We start from the raw sequence: 12,981 nt of genomic DNA, 5'->3' as shown, positions 1-12,981 counted from the left end.
ATGACTAATATATAATGACTAGAATTATATAAGAGAAATAGGAGTAACATTTCTCATTGTCAGAGAAAGGATAATCAAAGAGTGAAAGTTAGAATAAGCAGAATGTTGTTAATTTGGAATTGGAGGTATTACACAAGCTCTGTGTATCTATCTGGAGAAACATGAATATAGGTTTGTGTGTATATGTATGTGTATGTGTGCATTTTCTAGCTCTGTCTGCTAATGTAACCCTCGTAGCAAAGAGTGCATCTAGTACTGAGACCTTCATTTCTAAATATCTTTATCAAATAAGAAAAAATTTCTTAGAGAAATTTTAAATTCTAGGTCTTCTCAGGAAAATGTTTATTCTCAGGACTAAGACAGGGAAGGTATAAGATGACCCCAGAAAATCTTGATTTGTCATAAAGCAAGGAAGTGATCAAAAATTATGAAGGCTGATCAGAAGGACACAGCAACCAGCTTGAAGGATAATTGGGACAGTTTGAACATAAGAATAAATGATGACTGGAACATCTTATAACCTGTTGATTAAAATAAAGATCAATGACTATAAACGAATGAATACAGGAAAAGTTATTTCTTATAGTGTAATTCTGATGAATAAATCTAGAAGTGATACTATTAGAAACTCAACATAAGTAAACATCATAGTAATTATTTAGTCAAGAATTGTCAATAGAGTATAAAACTAGTGGGTGAAAATTTGATGAGGAATGGGATAGTAATGTGATCTCAGAGACTCTCCCTGTAAAATGCTTATTAATTACAAAGCTAAAATCTTAACTTTATAGTGAAGAAATTTGATAGATACATCTTAACCCAGTGATGAAAGTTAACATTACTAGGAAAAGGTACAAATCAACATTATGTTTTTATGTGACATTCCTGCCAAAAGTGAATAACCTAAATCTAATATTGAAGAAACATAAGTAAAATAAAATTGATAGGAATTCTAAGAAATAACTGTCTCGTATGATTCAAAATGTCAAGATCATGACCCAGGAAAGACTGAAGAACTGTTCAGATCAAAAAAGAATGAAAAAAAGATGACAATGAAATGTAATACTTGATCTCCAGATGAAACTTGAACCAGAAGATCCTTGCATTTTCCTTTTCTATAAAATGTGTTGTTGGAACAAACTGTGAAATTTAAATGAGATTTTTGGATTATATGATCTTAATATGGATTTTCTTAATTTTGTGGTTAGGAGAATTTCCTTTTCTTTAGGAAATAGCAGTAATGGGTCATCATGCCTGCAATCTATTCTCAACTAATTTGGCAGAAAAAAGTGTACACACGCATATACGTATATCACAGAGAGAGGTGTGAGGGAGGAAGAGAGAATGATGACAAAAATGTGTCAGAGTTAACCCTTGGAAAACCTGGCTGGAGGCCTACTAGAGTTCTTGTATTCTTTCAGCCTTTGTGTAACTTTGGAATTATTAAAAAGTAAAAAAAAATTTTTTTAATCAATATTTCTCTGATACATTCTTCACCTCCAGTTTCTCTCCTGACTTTAACTTCCCTCTAATAGTCCCTAAAGGCACATGGAAGAAAATTAGTAGACTATAGAAATAAACTCAGAATTAAAAGAAGTATAGTAAAATGTGTGGTTTTAAGCTTCTGGGCTCATGATTAGACTGCCTAAGTTCAAAATCAAATCTCCAGTGTGGTTTGAGGCAAGCTGTTGAACCTCACCATGTCAATTTTCTAATCTGTATGATCAAAATGTGAGAATGCCCACTTCATGAAGGTTTGGGAAGGATTAAATCGTTTAGCACATTTAAAATAGCACGGTGCTGGACACAAGGTAAAAATCAAATTAATGTATATTCAGTTTTTTCCAAAGGACTTACTGGGGGATATTAGTGCTGAAGAATAGCTGGTTTATTTGGCATTTTGTTTACTGGACTCTTTATAGAGCCCTGTATGGCTGACAATTCTAAAAAACCTCTGGTATCCATGCAATATTGAATTAATTTATTATTTCCAAGCCATGAAGATGCAGGATGTTTGTATCACAGGCTGAGGAATCACTCCTAAGTTGTTTTTTATTATGATAATAAATGAATTTTCTTATTATCACTTAAAATCTACTACCACACTGTCCAGTATCATCAGATAATAGGAAGGATACAAGAAGAGTGAAGCAGTTACTTTTACTGAGAGATTCAGAAGGACCGAACAAACTCTGGGTGTTGCAGGCAATGCCTGACAATGATCCCATGAGCTATTTAGGAGCTTATTTTAAGAAATATTGGATTTTATCAGGTTAGTCAGTGAAGCAGAAAAGGCCCAGGTTGCCTGTGGTGCTTCTGGAATACAAGAAATATATCTGCACCAGAGCATAGAGGAGCAGTGTAGGGAAGAAGCTACAAGAAAAGACAACTGGATGAGAGGAAAATATAATTAAAGTCTCATGCTCCTATCTCTCAGTCCGAAATATAGTACTGTGAAGTGATGCTCAACATAGATTGTCTTTGAAGGATATTACAGCATTAAGAACACCAGTTTTTGAGCTAGGCAGGTGTGCAGGTGAATCTTGACTTTGATGCTTGATAACTAACTGTGTGATCTCAGACAAGTTATTTAAACTCTCCAAGCCTTACATACTGCAAATACGAAGTGGGATAATATTACTTGCCTCACAGTGTTATATGAGCATTAAATGAGGCAATATTAAAATACCTGTCACATGCTATGTTCAATCAATATTTATTGTTCCTATTCTGCTACAAAGCATAAAGCAATGACAAAGATGGAATTTGAAAGAAAACATTTCTACTCATCTTTGAAAATTTAGTTGTTTTTATTTTGAAATAATTGTCGATTACTATGCAGTTGTAAGAAATAATACGGAAATAACACAGGAAGACACTACTTTGGAGTACCTTTACCCAGTCTACTTCAGTTCACAGCACTCTTTCTTTAACCTCTGGGTACCTCTAGTTGACTCTCCAGTTCCATAATTTTTTAATTTTAAGAATATTGTATAAATGGAATTGTACAATAGATAACCTTTTGGAATTAGCTTTTTTTCCTCAACATAATTATCTGGAAATTCATCCAGATTTTTGAGTGTGTCAGTTGTTTGTTTCTTTTTATTGATGAGTAGAGCTTTCCAGGTGGTACTAGTGGTAAAGAATGCACCTGCCAATGCAGGAGACATAAGAGATGTGGGTTCAATCCCTGGGTCCAGAAGATCTCCTGGAGGAGGGCATGAGGACCCACTCCAGTATTCTTACCTGAAAAATGCCATGGACAGAGGAGCCTGGCCGACTAAATAGGGTCACAAAGAGTAGGACACAACTGAAGCGACTTATCACATATCCATATTCCAAGGTATTGATGTACCACAGTTTGTTTAACCATTCACTCACTGAAGGACTTTGGGCTTGACTACTGTGAATGAAACAGCTATAAGCTGGTGTGAACGTAAGTCTTTATTTCTCTTAGATGAATGCCCAAGAGTGCAGCTGCTGGATCATGTGGTGGTTGCATGTTAGTTTTTTGAAACACAACCAAATTGTTTTCCATAGGGTCTGTACCTTTTTACATTCACACTAGCAGTGTATGAGTGTGATTCAGTTTGGGTGTCTATTTTTCATTTTAGCCATTTTGATAGGTGTGTAATGACATCTCATTTGTCATTTTAATTTGCATTTCCTAAATGGCTAATGATGTTGAATATTTTTTCATGTGCTTATTTGCTTTCTGCTTTATCCTCTTTGGTGAAGTCTTTTCATGCCTTTTTTCATGTTTCTAATTGGATTCTTGGTTTTATTACTGATGAGTTTTGAGAATTCTGTATATGTTCTAGATACTAGTCATTTGTTAGATAATGTGGCTTGCAAATGTTCTCTTGTACTCCATAGCTTGCCTCTTCATTCTAACAGTTTTTCACTGAGAAAAAAATTTAATTTTGGTGAAATGAAACCTACTAATTTTTCCTTTTATGGATCATGGTAAGAAGTTTAGGAAATCACCTCACCAATGGTTCCTTAAGATTTTCTTTAAAAATATTAGTTTTAAAATGAAACAGTATAGTTTTACACTTTACATTTAAGCCCATGACCACTTTGAGTTAATTTTGTGTAAGATGTGAAATTAGGTCAAGGTTTTTGCCTTTGGATGTCCAGTTGTTCCAGCACCATTTGTTGAAAAGTCTGTCTTTCTCTACTAAATTACTTGCATCACAGCCTTTGAACCTTTGTCAGCAATTCATCAAGCATATCTGTTTGGGTCAATTTCTGGGTTCTTTGTTGTCTTCCAGTGTTCTGTTTGTCCATCTCTTTGCTAATGCCACACAGTTTTGGTATGCTTCTCCTCCTTTTTGCTTTGGATTTATCTTGCTTGTCTTTAAGTTCTTGAGGTGACAGTTTAGATTATTGATTTGAGATTTTAACTCTTTTCTAATATATAAATCATCAATGGTATATTTGTTGTATTTACCCGTATTTTTGCTTACCACCCTCTTTCTTCCTCCTTCATGTGCCTCTGTTTCTTCCTTTCTGCTTAGAGACTTCTTTTAGCCGTTGTTTTAAGGTAACTTTGTTGGTAACAAAATTTTCATTTTCCTTCATTTGAGAATGTTTTGATTTTCCCATTTAATCCTGAAGAAAGCTTTCGTTGGGAAATATTGTTGAGAAATATTGTGCTACTACTACCTTTTGGCCTCAGTGGTTTCTGATGAGAAATCTGTTATCCAAATAAGTGTCATTTGGACATAAGTTGCTTTCACAATTTTCCCTTATTTTTGATTTCCAGAAGTTTAATTATTTAAGTTTGGGTGAGTTTAGGGGTTTATCTTGTATGAGATTTACTCAGCTTCTTAATTCTGTAAGTTAATGGCTCAATTTAGGAAGATATCTATCACTTCTTTGGTACTTTTTTCAGTCTCTCCTTCGTCCTCTCTCTTGGGGACACCAGAGGTTTCTGGTTTGTTTTGTCTTTCAGTTTATTTTTTCTTTTTTATTCCACTTTGATAATTTTTATTGTTCTTTGTTCAAATTCACTGATTCTTTCCTCTGTCTTCTCCGACAGGGAAGGAGAGAGGCAACTCTTCAGTGTCAGGTAGAGGTAGGCTTTCCATGTAAATTGCTGCAGATTTAACACAGAATCAGTTAGAGAAAAACTTGGTATCCCATTGGGAATTTGGTTTTCTATTCAGATAGATCCCTTTGGATAGGCATTTGTTTGGAAAATTCAAAACAAGCCAGAATATGACCATCAAACTATCAGCTTGGAAACATGATTGTCAGGATGGTGAGAGCTAGATCTCTTTCTCAAAGGGACTCCCTTTAAGACGGCTTATAGAGGCCAGTGACTAAAATGCTGATTAATTAATTTAAAGTCAGTTTATAGTGACTATCAGTCGGGAGAGGGAAGAAGGGAAGGGGGAAGATATAGGGTAAGGGATTAAAATGTACAAATTATATAAAACAAACAGGCTATAAGGATATATTGTACAACACACTGTATTATATAGGGAATATAACCTATATTTTTACAGTAGCTACAAATGTTGTGAACCACTGTGTTTTATACCTGAAACTTACTCAATATTGTATGTTAACTGTACCACAACTTTTTTAAAAAACGTGTAACCATTAGGTAGATAACGTAAATGCATTCTCTGGAGACCAGCGAAAATGGAAAAGTTAATTATAGCTAGAAGGCTGCTTAGTGAGCCTGCAGTTTAGAAAAAGAGCAGCCAATTGGAGATCTTAATGCCTGGTGTCACAGAGCCCTGAAAATTGGTAAGTGCACACGGTCATACCTGCTATAGCACCTGGCTGGCTGGTCATCATACTGGGCCAGGACACCCTCTCTTCTGACCATGAAATAAAACACTACCAATGTCTGACTTTCCCTTTGCTGAATTTACTTTGCCAATTAATCTCTTTAAAATTGTTATATTTTTACCCTGTATGTGTTAGTATATTAAATAATATAGTTTTGTTCCAGTCTTGATAAGAGCTTATTCTGTCTCTGTTTTGTGACTTTACATATCTCTAATGCAAATCATCATTTTAAAAAATAGTTTAAAACTCAGTGTGCAACCTTCTTCCCAAGTTCTTAAAGGGAATCTTATTGTCCCTATGAACAACCTACTGTTATAAAATTAGAAATATTATTTTACAACGAAGACCAAGTAAAAGTTAGTCCTTTTCTTTTCCATGAAAAAAGCCTCTTTCTCTTAAGGGAATAGAAGCTGACAAGCATATGTCTCCTCTGTAACATCAATTTTAGGAAATAAAAAGAAAAAAAAGTTAGAGATTTCCCTGGCAGTTCAGTGGTTAGGATTCTGTGCTTCCACTGCTGGGGGCACAGGTTTGATCCCTGGTCGGGAACTAAGATCCATTATGCTGTTTGGTGTGGCCAAAAAAAAGAGAGAGAGAGAGAAAATTTAGAGATCTTAGAAGGTGGGAGAGAATAAGTTTGGTTCCATGCCTATATCTCTGATATTAAGATCTTGGGGAAAAGAGTGTTTGGAGGGGGCAGAAGTAGGGGTAGGGGCATAAGCTTTCCTTTTCTGTGTAGATATCCTCCTTCAGCTACTCTCTTTGAAGAATTATGGGTTGACTTTAAAGGAACTGGGAGCTTTCCTTTAGTATATGTTGATGAATTGGTTCCTCTGGTTGGATGGTCCTCATGTTTAGTTATAATACAATGAACTGGTTTTTTAAATCATCAATCTAATCATTTAGCTTAAGTTCGTTTCCATTTAGGGAGATAATAAAATTTTTTATGTTTAGGGAGGAAATTCAGATTCTTTCCTGTTTAATTATTCAATAACAACTTATTTGCTCCTAAGAGAGTTCCTGATTTTAGAGAGCGTGTATCTAGGTGAAAGACAGACTTCAGTTAGACAATTACACAAATAGAAGAAATACCTCAGTATAACAAATGTTATGAAAGGGAAAAGCATGCTACTATAAGAACATAAAATAAGATATATTTTAAGAGAGACATAAGAGAGATCAAGAAAGTCTTCTCTGAGGAAATGATGATTGAGTTGAGATCTGAAGGAAGAGGTAGAGTTAACAAGGCAAAGGGATAAGGGAAAATATTGAAGTCAGGAGAAAATGATGTATTCAGAAATTTGTAGCAAGAATGCAAGCTGTGGTGCACAAAAGACCACTGCAGCTTGAGTAACGTGGGTAATGGAGGTATGTGTCAGTTCAGATGTAACTAGAGAGATAGGTATAGGGTAAATTATGTTAAGGAATTTGTCCTTATAAGAGCATTTGGGAAGCTGCTAAAATGTTTTGAACAGAAAAGAGACATGGTAAAATATGTGTTTTCAAAATAACACCCTGGCTGCTATGTGAAAAACAGATTGCAGAGGGACAAAAGTGGATTCAGGACAATCATTTGTTTATGAGTCTATTGAAATAGTCTAAGCAATTGATGACAGTACCTTGGCCTAGCCACACAGTGTGGTAGAAAAGAGTCTATTATGGATCTTAGAGATATTTAGGAAGCAAAATCAAATAGAGAGGTGGAGTGGAAACCCTTCATGACTGCACACTCCCAAAGACTGGGTTAGGAGCTCCTCTTGTATATATCCATAACTCTTTATTCTTGCCACCATCACAGACTTTTTCATAAGGCAGTGAAAATTGCCTGCATGCTCAATGTAGTGTAAGCCCCATGTCTTGCTCATTATTGTATCTGTAGCACCTAACACCACACCTAGTACACATCAGCTCTCAGAATTTGTACAGAAAAAGAGTAGAATTAGACTTTGAAGTGGAGCCCAAATAATGTTAATAGATTTTCAGGGGAAAAAATGAGAAGTAATTTCAACTATGAAAAGCAGTAAGGTATCCTCAGTGTTTAATTCTTGGTTGTGCTACAAATATTTACAAATTCAGAAATGGAACAAACATGCTTTTGTACTCCAATGATACCCACATCCGGTGTGAAAGCAAAATGAACAGCAGTTCTAATTGCAGTTATGCAGGACCTCCAGGAAGGGGCTTAGAACAAACCAGACACAGGCACTAATGCTAAGACCTGGAAAAATGCAGATCTCTTTAACACTCGCTTCCATGAGTTATACTCAGAGCTCAAGTCAGTTCTTAGGGCTGATGGTGCCCTGCTCTACAGGCTACTTTAGATTATTAAAAGAGTGCCTGTTCATACTTTGGTCTAATGCAATATTATTTTCAAAATCCTGTTGAATTGTTTTCAAAATTCTTCTTTGGTATTATCTCCTGTCTTCTTTTGGCCCATCACTCCTTGTTGCTAATAAAATATATCTAAGGATACTCATCTGTGCTTCTAACAATGTGTTTCTCCCTGGAGTGGCATTGTACATTTGATTATTGGCTTTTCCTTTGGTGCTTCAGGTTTTTGCCACATGTCTGGTAATCATTTTTGCCTACTGTGGCAGCCAGCCTCCCATTTGGTATCCAATGATGTCACCTGCTGATATTCTTGTCCTGTGTACTTCCCTCTCACATGGTATCAAGGTTGGTCTATGCAAATAGTAAAATAGGGCTTATATGATAGTTTGCAGTTTCACAGTTTAGGTCATAAAAAGCACTATGACTTCCTGACTCTTGTTTTGTATTTTCTCATGTCTTTCTCTTTCTGGAAGAAGTTAATGACTGCAATATGAGGAAACACATAGCACGGGTGCAAGGCCTGGCTGACAGCCACATAAGAGAGCTTAGAAGCAGATCCTTCAGTCCCAATCAAACCTTCAGGTAACTATGAGTGTGCTGTGCTTAGTCCCTCAGTCATGTCCAGCTCTGCAACCTCATGGACTGTCCCCCACCAGGCTTCTCTGTCCATGGGATTCTCCAGGCAAGAGTACTGGAGTGGGTTGCCATTCCCTCCTGCAGGGTATCTTCCTGACCCAGGGATTGAACCTGGGTCTCCTACATTGCAGGCAAATTACCACTGAGCCACCAGGGAAGGCATAGACCCAGCCAAGATGTAGACTGCAACCTCATGAGAGAACTGAATGAAAATGACTCCGCTAAGCTGCTTCTGAGTTCCTGACTCTCAGAAACTGTGTAAGATATGTTTGTTATTTTGAGCCACTAAGCTTTGAAGTGATTTGGTAACAGCAGTGGGTAACTAAAACACTTCTCATATTTAAGACTGGTGGGAATAAAAGGGGTGACCAGGAGTCCTGTGTATTTGGGTGGGCTTGTTGACTGGAAGTTTTTCTTTAAAATGAATTCTTAGAAAAAGAGCAGACTCAGAAAAATAGGACCTAACTTTAATAGTATCATTAGGTACCCTGTGGCTGCTGCTAAGTTGCTTCAGTCGTGTCCAACTCTATGTGACCCCATAGATGGCAGCCCACCAGGCTCCCCCGTCCCTGGGATTCTCCAGGCAAGAACACTGGAGTGAGTTGCCATTTCCTTCTCCAGTGCATGAAAGTGAAAAGTGAAAGTGAAGCTGCTCAGTCGTGCCGACTGTTAGCGACCCCATGGACTGCAGCCTACCAGGCTCCTCTGTCCATGGGATTTTCCAGGCAAGAGTACTGGAGTGGGGTGCCATTGCCTACTCCCATTAGGCACCCTAGTTCTCCCTTAATAATTCATTTAATTTCTTTAGAGATTTTTTTTTTTTTGCCCTGGTGTCAAATGCTGGGCTGCCTAAGCTCTTCCTGTAGCAGCGAGGGCTAGAAGAGTGTGCTATACACAGATTTTCAATTAACCTTTTTGTTTTCAAACTCAGACCTAACCCTCACCTTCTGATCGTAGGCTTCGGCCAGGCATATGATTTCCTCTTCCCTGTGGTACCTTGCAGCTCTGTGCAGGCCATGACTTTCTCCAGTTGATTGCATTTGTCAGCGCTTTTTCATCTGTTTTCAGAAATATGTTGAAATATTTTGTCTCTCGAGACTACATCCTCACACTTCCTCTCTACTTTATATTGTTCTCTTTGCTGTTAGTTGTTTATTCTGTTTAAACCTATTAGTTTACTATTATTTTAGTGGGATTTAAGGATTGAGAAAGGCAAAGTATGCTCAGTCTGCCATCTTGAACGAGAAGTCTTCTGTGTAACGTCTTTTTTTCCCCCATTCATTCAGCACACAACACTTCATAGTTTTGAAGATTTGAGGCAGGCTGCTGTTACGTGGTCTTTTCTAAGAGGTTTTCTGAGCCATTGCCCTCTCTTAGTTCACTTTTCATTGAGCCCTGCCATGGGGGGTTCACTGTCCTCTCCAGGCTGTCTCTCCATTCTCTTCAACCTTCCCCCCCGCCACAAATAATTGCAGATATTTTATGGAACTCCTGTCTTCTGGAGAAATTACTATTTCCTGTCTGATGTCATGTAGACCTCTAGGGAAGTCTTGCTTGGGAATGGTCTGGTGACATGGGCCTCTTGTCAGTCCTGGACTTCCTCGCATGGCTATGTGAAATGGGGCTGGAGGAGGTAAGCCCTGCTGGGGCTGGCAGAGAGGGCCGGTGTGATGAGGGATGAAGATTCCATCCTGTCAGAAGTCTTTCTGAGTCACAAGATCCTCCTTCCCATATATTGCTATATTATAGGAAACCCTGGACCATGGAAAAAGAAAGCACAGTTCTTTGAATAAAAGAGTCTTCCCCACCCTCAATATACCGGCTCCCTAAACCACAGAAAAAGGGAAGTCTGGAAAAAAACTTTTGATAGCTGTTCAAGGTCCTAAGCTAGTTCTATATTGTTTCACATCAAGGTTTATAAAATAACAACTGCCACTTTGATATTTTAAGTTTCTGATAGTGCTCTTTTCTGTGTGTGAACTGTCTGTGATTTCTCCTTTCTACATGTAGAATATTGATAACAGAGTTAACAATTCAAAATTTTGAATGTGTGGCCTTAATTATCAAAGTATTTACCCAAAAAAGGTCTATTTCATGTAAACACCCAGTGACAAAGAAATAGTATCTTAACATATAGGTGAATTATTGTGTTGAAGAATACAAAGCAATTGATATTTGGAGGTATCTGGGCATGTTTTTGGCATTTGGAAGGTCTGATCCCAGAGGTAGTTTCCCAGTTGGGGCCTCATATTTTGTAATTAACTCTAGTAATGAACTTATCAAGAACGTGAAAAAAAAAGTGTCGCTCAGTTGTGTCTGACTCGTTCTGATCCCATGGACTGTAGCCCTCCAGGTTCCTCTGTTAATAGCATTCACCAGGCAAGAATACTAGAGTGGGTTGCCATTCCCTTCTCCAGGGGATCTTCCCAACCCAGGGATTGAACCCAGGTCTCCTGGATTCCAGGCATATTCTTTACCATCTGAGATACCAGGGAAGCCCAAGAACATGACAGAGCCTCAATTCAGAAGGGGAAGGAGAAGGAAGCAGGTCAGAGGTCTGAAACTTAAGAACTCAAGGACTCCCATCACATGAGAGACCTTGGGGAAATGCCAAAATCAGGTCATGTGAAAAATGTATGTTATGCTTCTTTTCCTGCTTGAACTGTTTCAAAGAATGTAACCTCATTGAGTAAAGGAAAATCCAGACATATGGTTTATCTCTGGAAGAAAAATTGCTAGGACTAGAGGAGCTGCTTAAAAATAGCATTTTGGCCCTGTGCCCTGAGCTTCATTGACTCTCAGTCCAGCTTCATCTGAGCACACCCCTCTGGGCTTATGGGTCGCCAGGTTTTCATTCTTAGCAGATATAAAGCAGACTGAAACTACCAAAGACTGTTAGATATGAGGGAGGATAATTAGTAAATAAATAGAATGTCAAAGCACTTCATTTAACAAATCCAAGGAGGGATTCAATCCTATCGTATCTGGTTTGCTGAGATCTCTTTATCAGTTCAGTTCAGTTGCTCAGTCACGTCCAACTCTTTGCAACCCCATGAACCGCAGCACGCCAGGCCTCCCTGTCCATCACCGACTCCTGGAGTCCACCCAAACCCATGTCCATTGAGTCGGTGATGCCATCCAACCATCTCATCCTCTGTCGTCCCCTTCTCCTCGTGCCCTCAATCTTTCCCAGCATCAGGGTCTTTTCAAATGAGTCAGCTCTTCTCATCAGGTGGCCAAAGTATTGGAGTTTCAGTTTCAACATCAGTCCCTCTAATGAACACCCAGGAGTGATCTCCTTTAGGATGGACTTGTTGCATCTTGCAGTCCAAGGGACTTTCAAGAGTCTTCTCCAACACCACCTTTTAAAAGCATCAATTCTTCGGCGCTCAGCCTTGTTTATAGTCCAACTCTCACATCCATACATGACTACTGGAAAAACCATAGCCTTGACTAGATGGACCTTTGTTGGCAAAGTAATATCTCTGCTTTTTAATATGCTATCTAGGTTGGTCAAAGCTTTACTTTCAAGGAGTAAGCGTCTTAATTTCATGGCTGCAGTCACCATCTGCAGTGATTTTGGAGCCCAGAAAAATAAAGTCAGCCACTGTGTCCACTGTTTCCCCGTCTATTTCCCATGAAGTGATGGGACCGGATGCCATGGTCTTAGTTTTCTGAATGTTGAGCTTTAAGCCAACTTTTTCCCTCTCCTCTTTCACTTTCATCAAGATGCTCTTTAATTCTTCTTTTCTTTCTGCCATAAGGGTGGTGTCATCTGCCTATCTGAGGTTATTGATATTTCTCCCGGCAATCTTGATTCCAGCTTATGCTTCTTCCAGCCCAGCGTTTCTCATGATGTACTCTGCATGTAAGTTAAACAAGCATGTGACAATATACAGCCTTGATGTACTCCTTTTCCTATTTGGAACCAGTCTGTTGTTCCATGTCCAGTTCTAACTGTTGCTTCCTGACCTGCTGAGATCTCTATATTTGGTCCTAATTCATTGAAGTTTTATCTGTGTCCCTTTCTCCTAGTTTCTGGCAAGTCTCTGTATGTCACTTTTGATTTTGACTACTTTATTCCCATCCCTCACTGAGGAACTCCATAAAAATCTTGTCACTTTTCAGTGAAAACTGTATGAAAGACTTTGTATATGTATTATATCTGCATCTTTTGCATATCTGTTTTCTACTTTTTTCTTTTTTTTT

The sequence above is a fragment of the Budorcas taxicolor genome, chromosome 15 (assembly GCF_023091745.1).
Source record: "Budorcas taxicolor isolate Tak-1 chromosome 15, Takin1.1, whole genome shotgun sequence".
NCBI lineage: Eukaryota > Metazoa > Chordata > Mammalia > Artiodactyla > Bovidae > Budorcas > Budorcas taxicolor.
Note: the sequence above shows the minus strand (reverse complement) of the source record.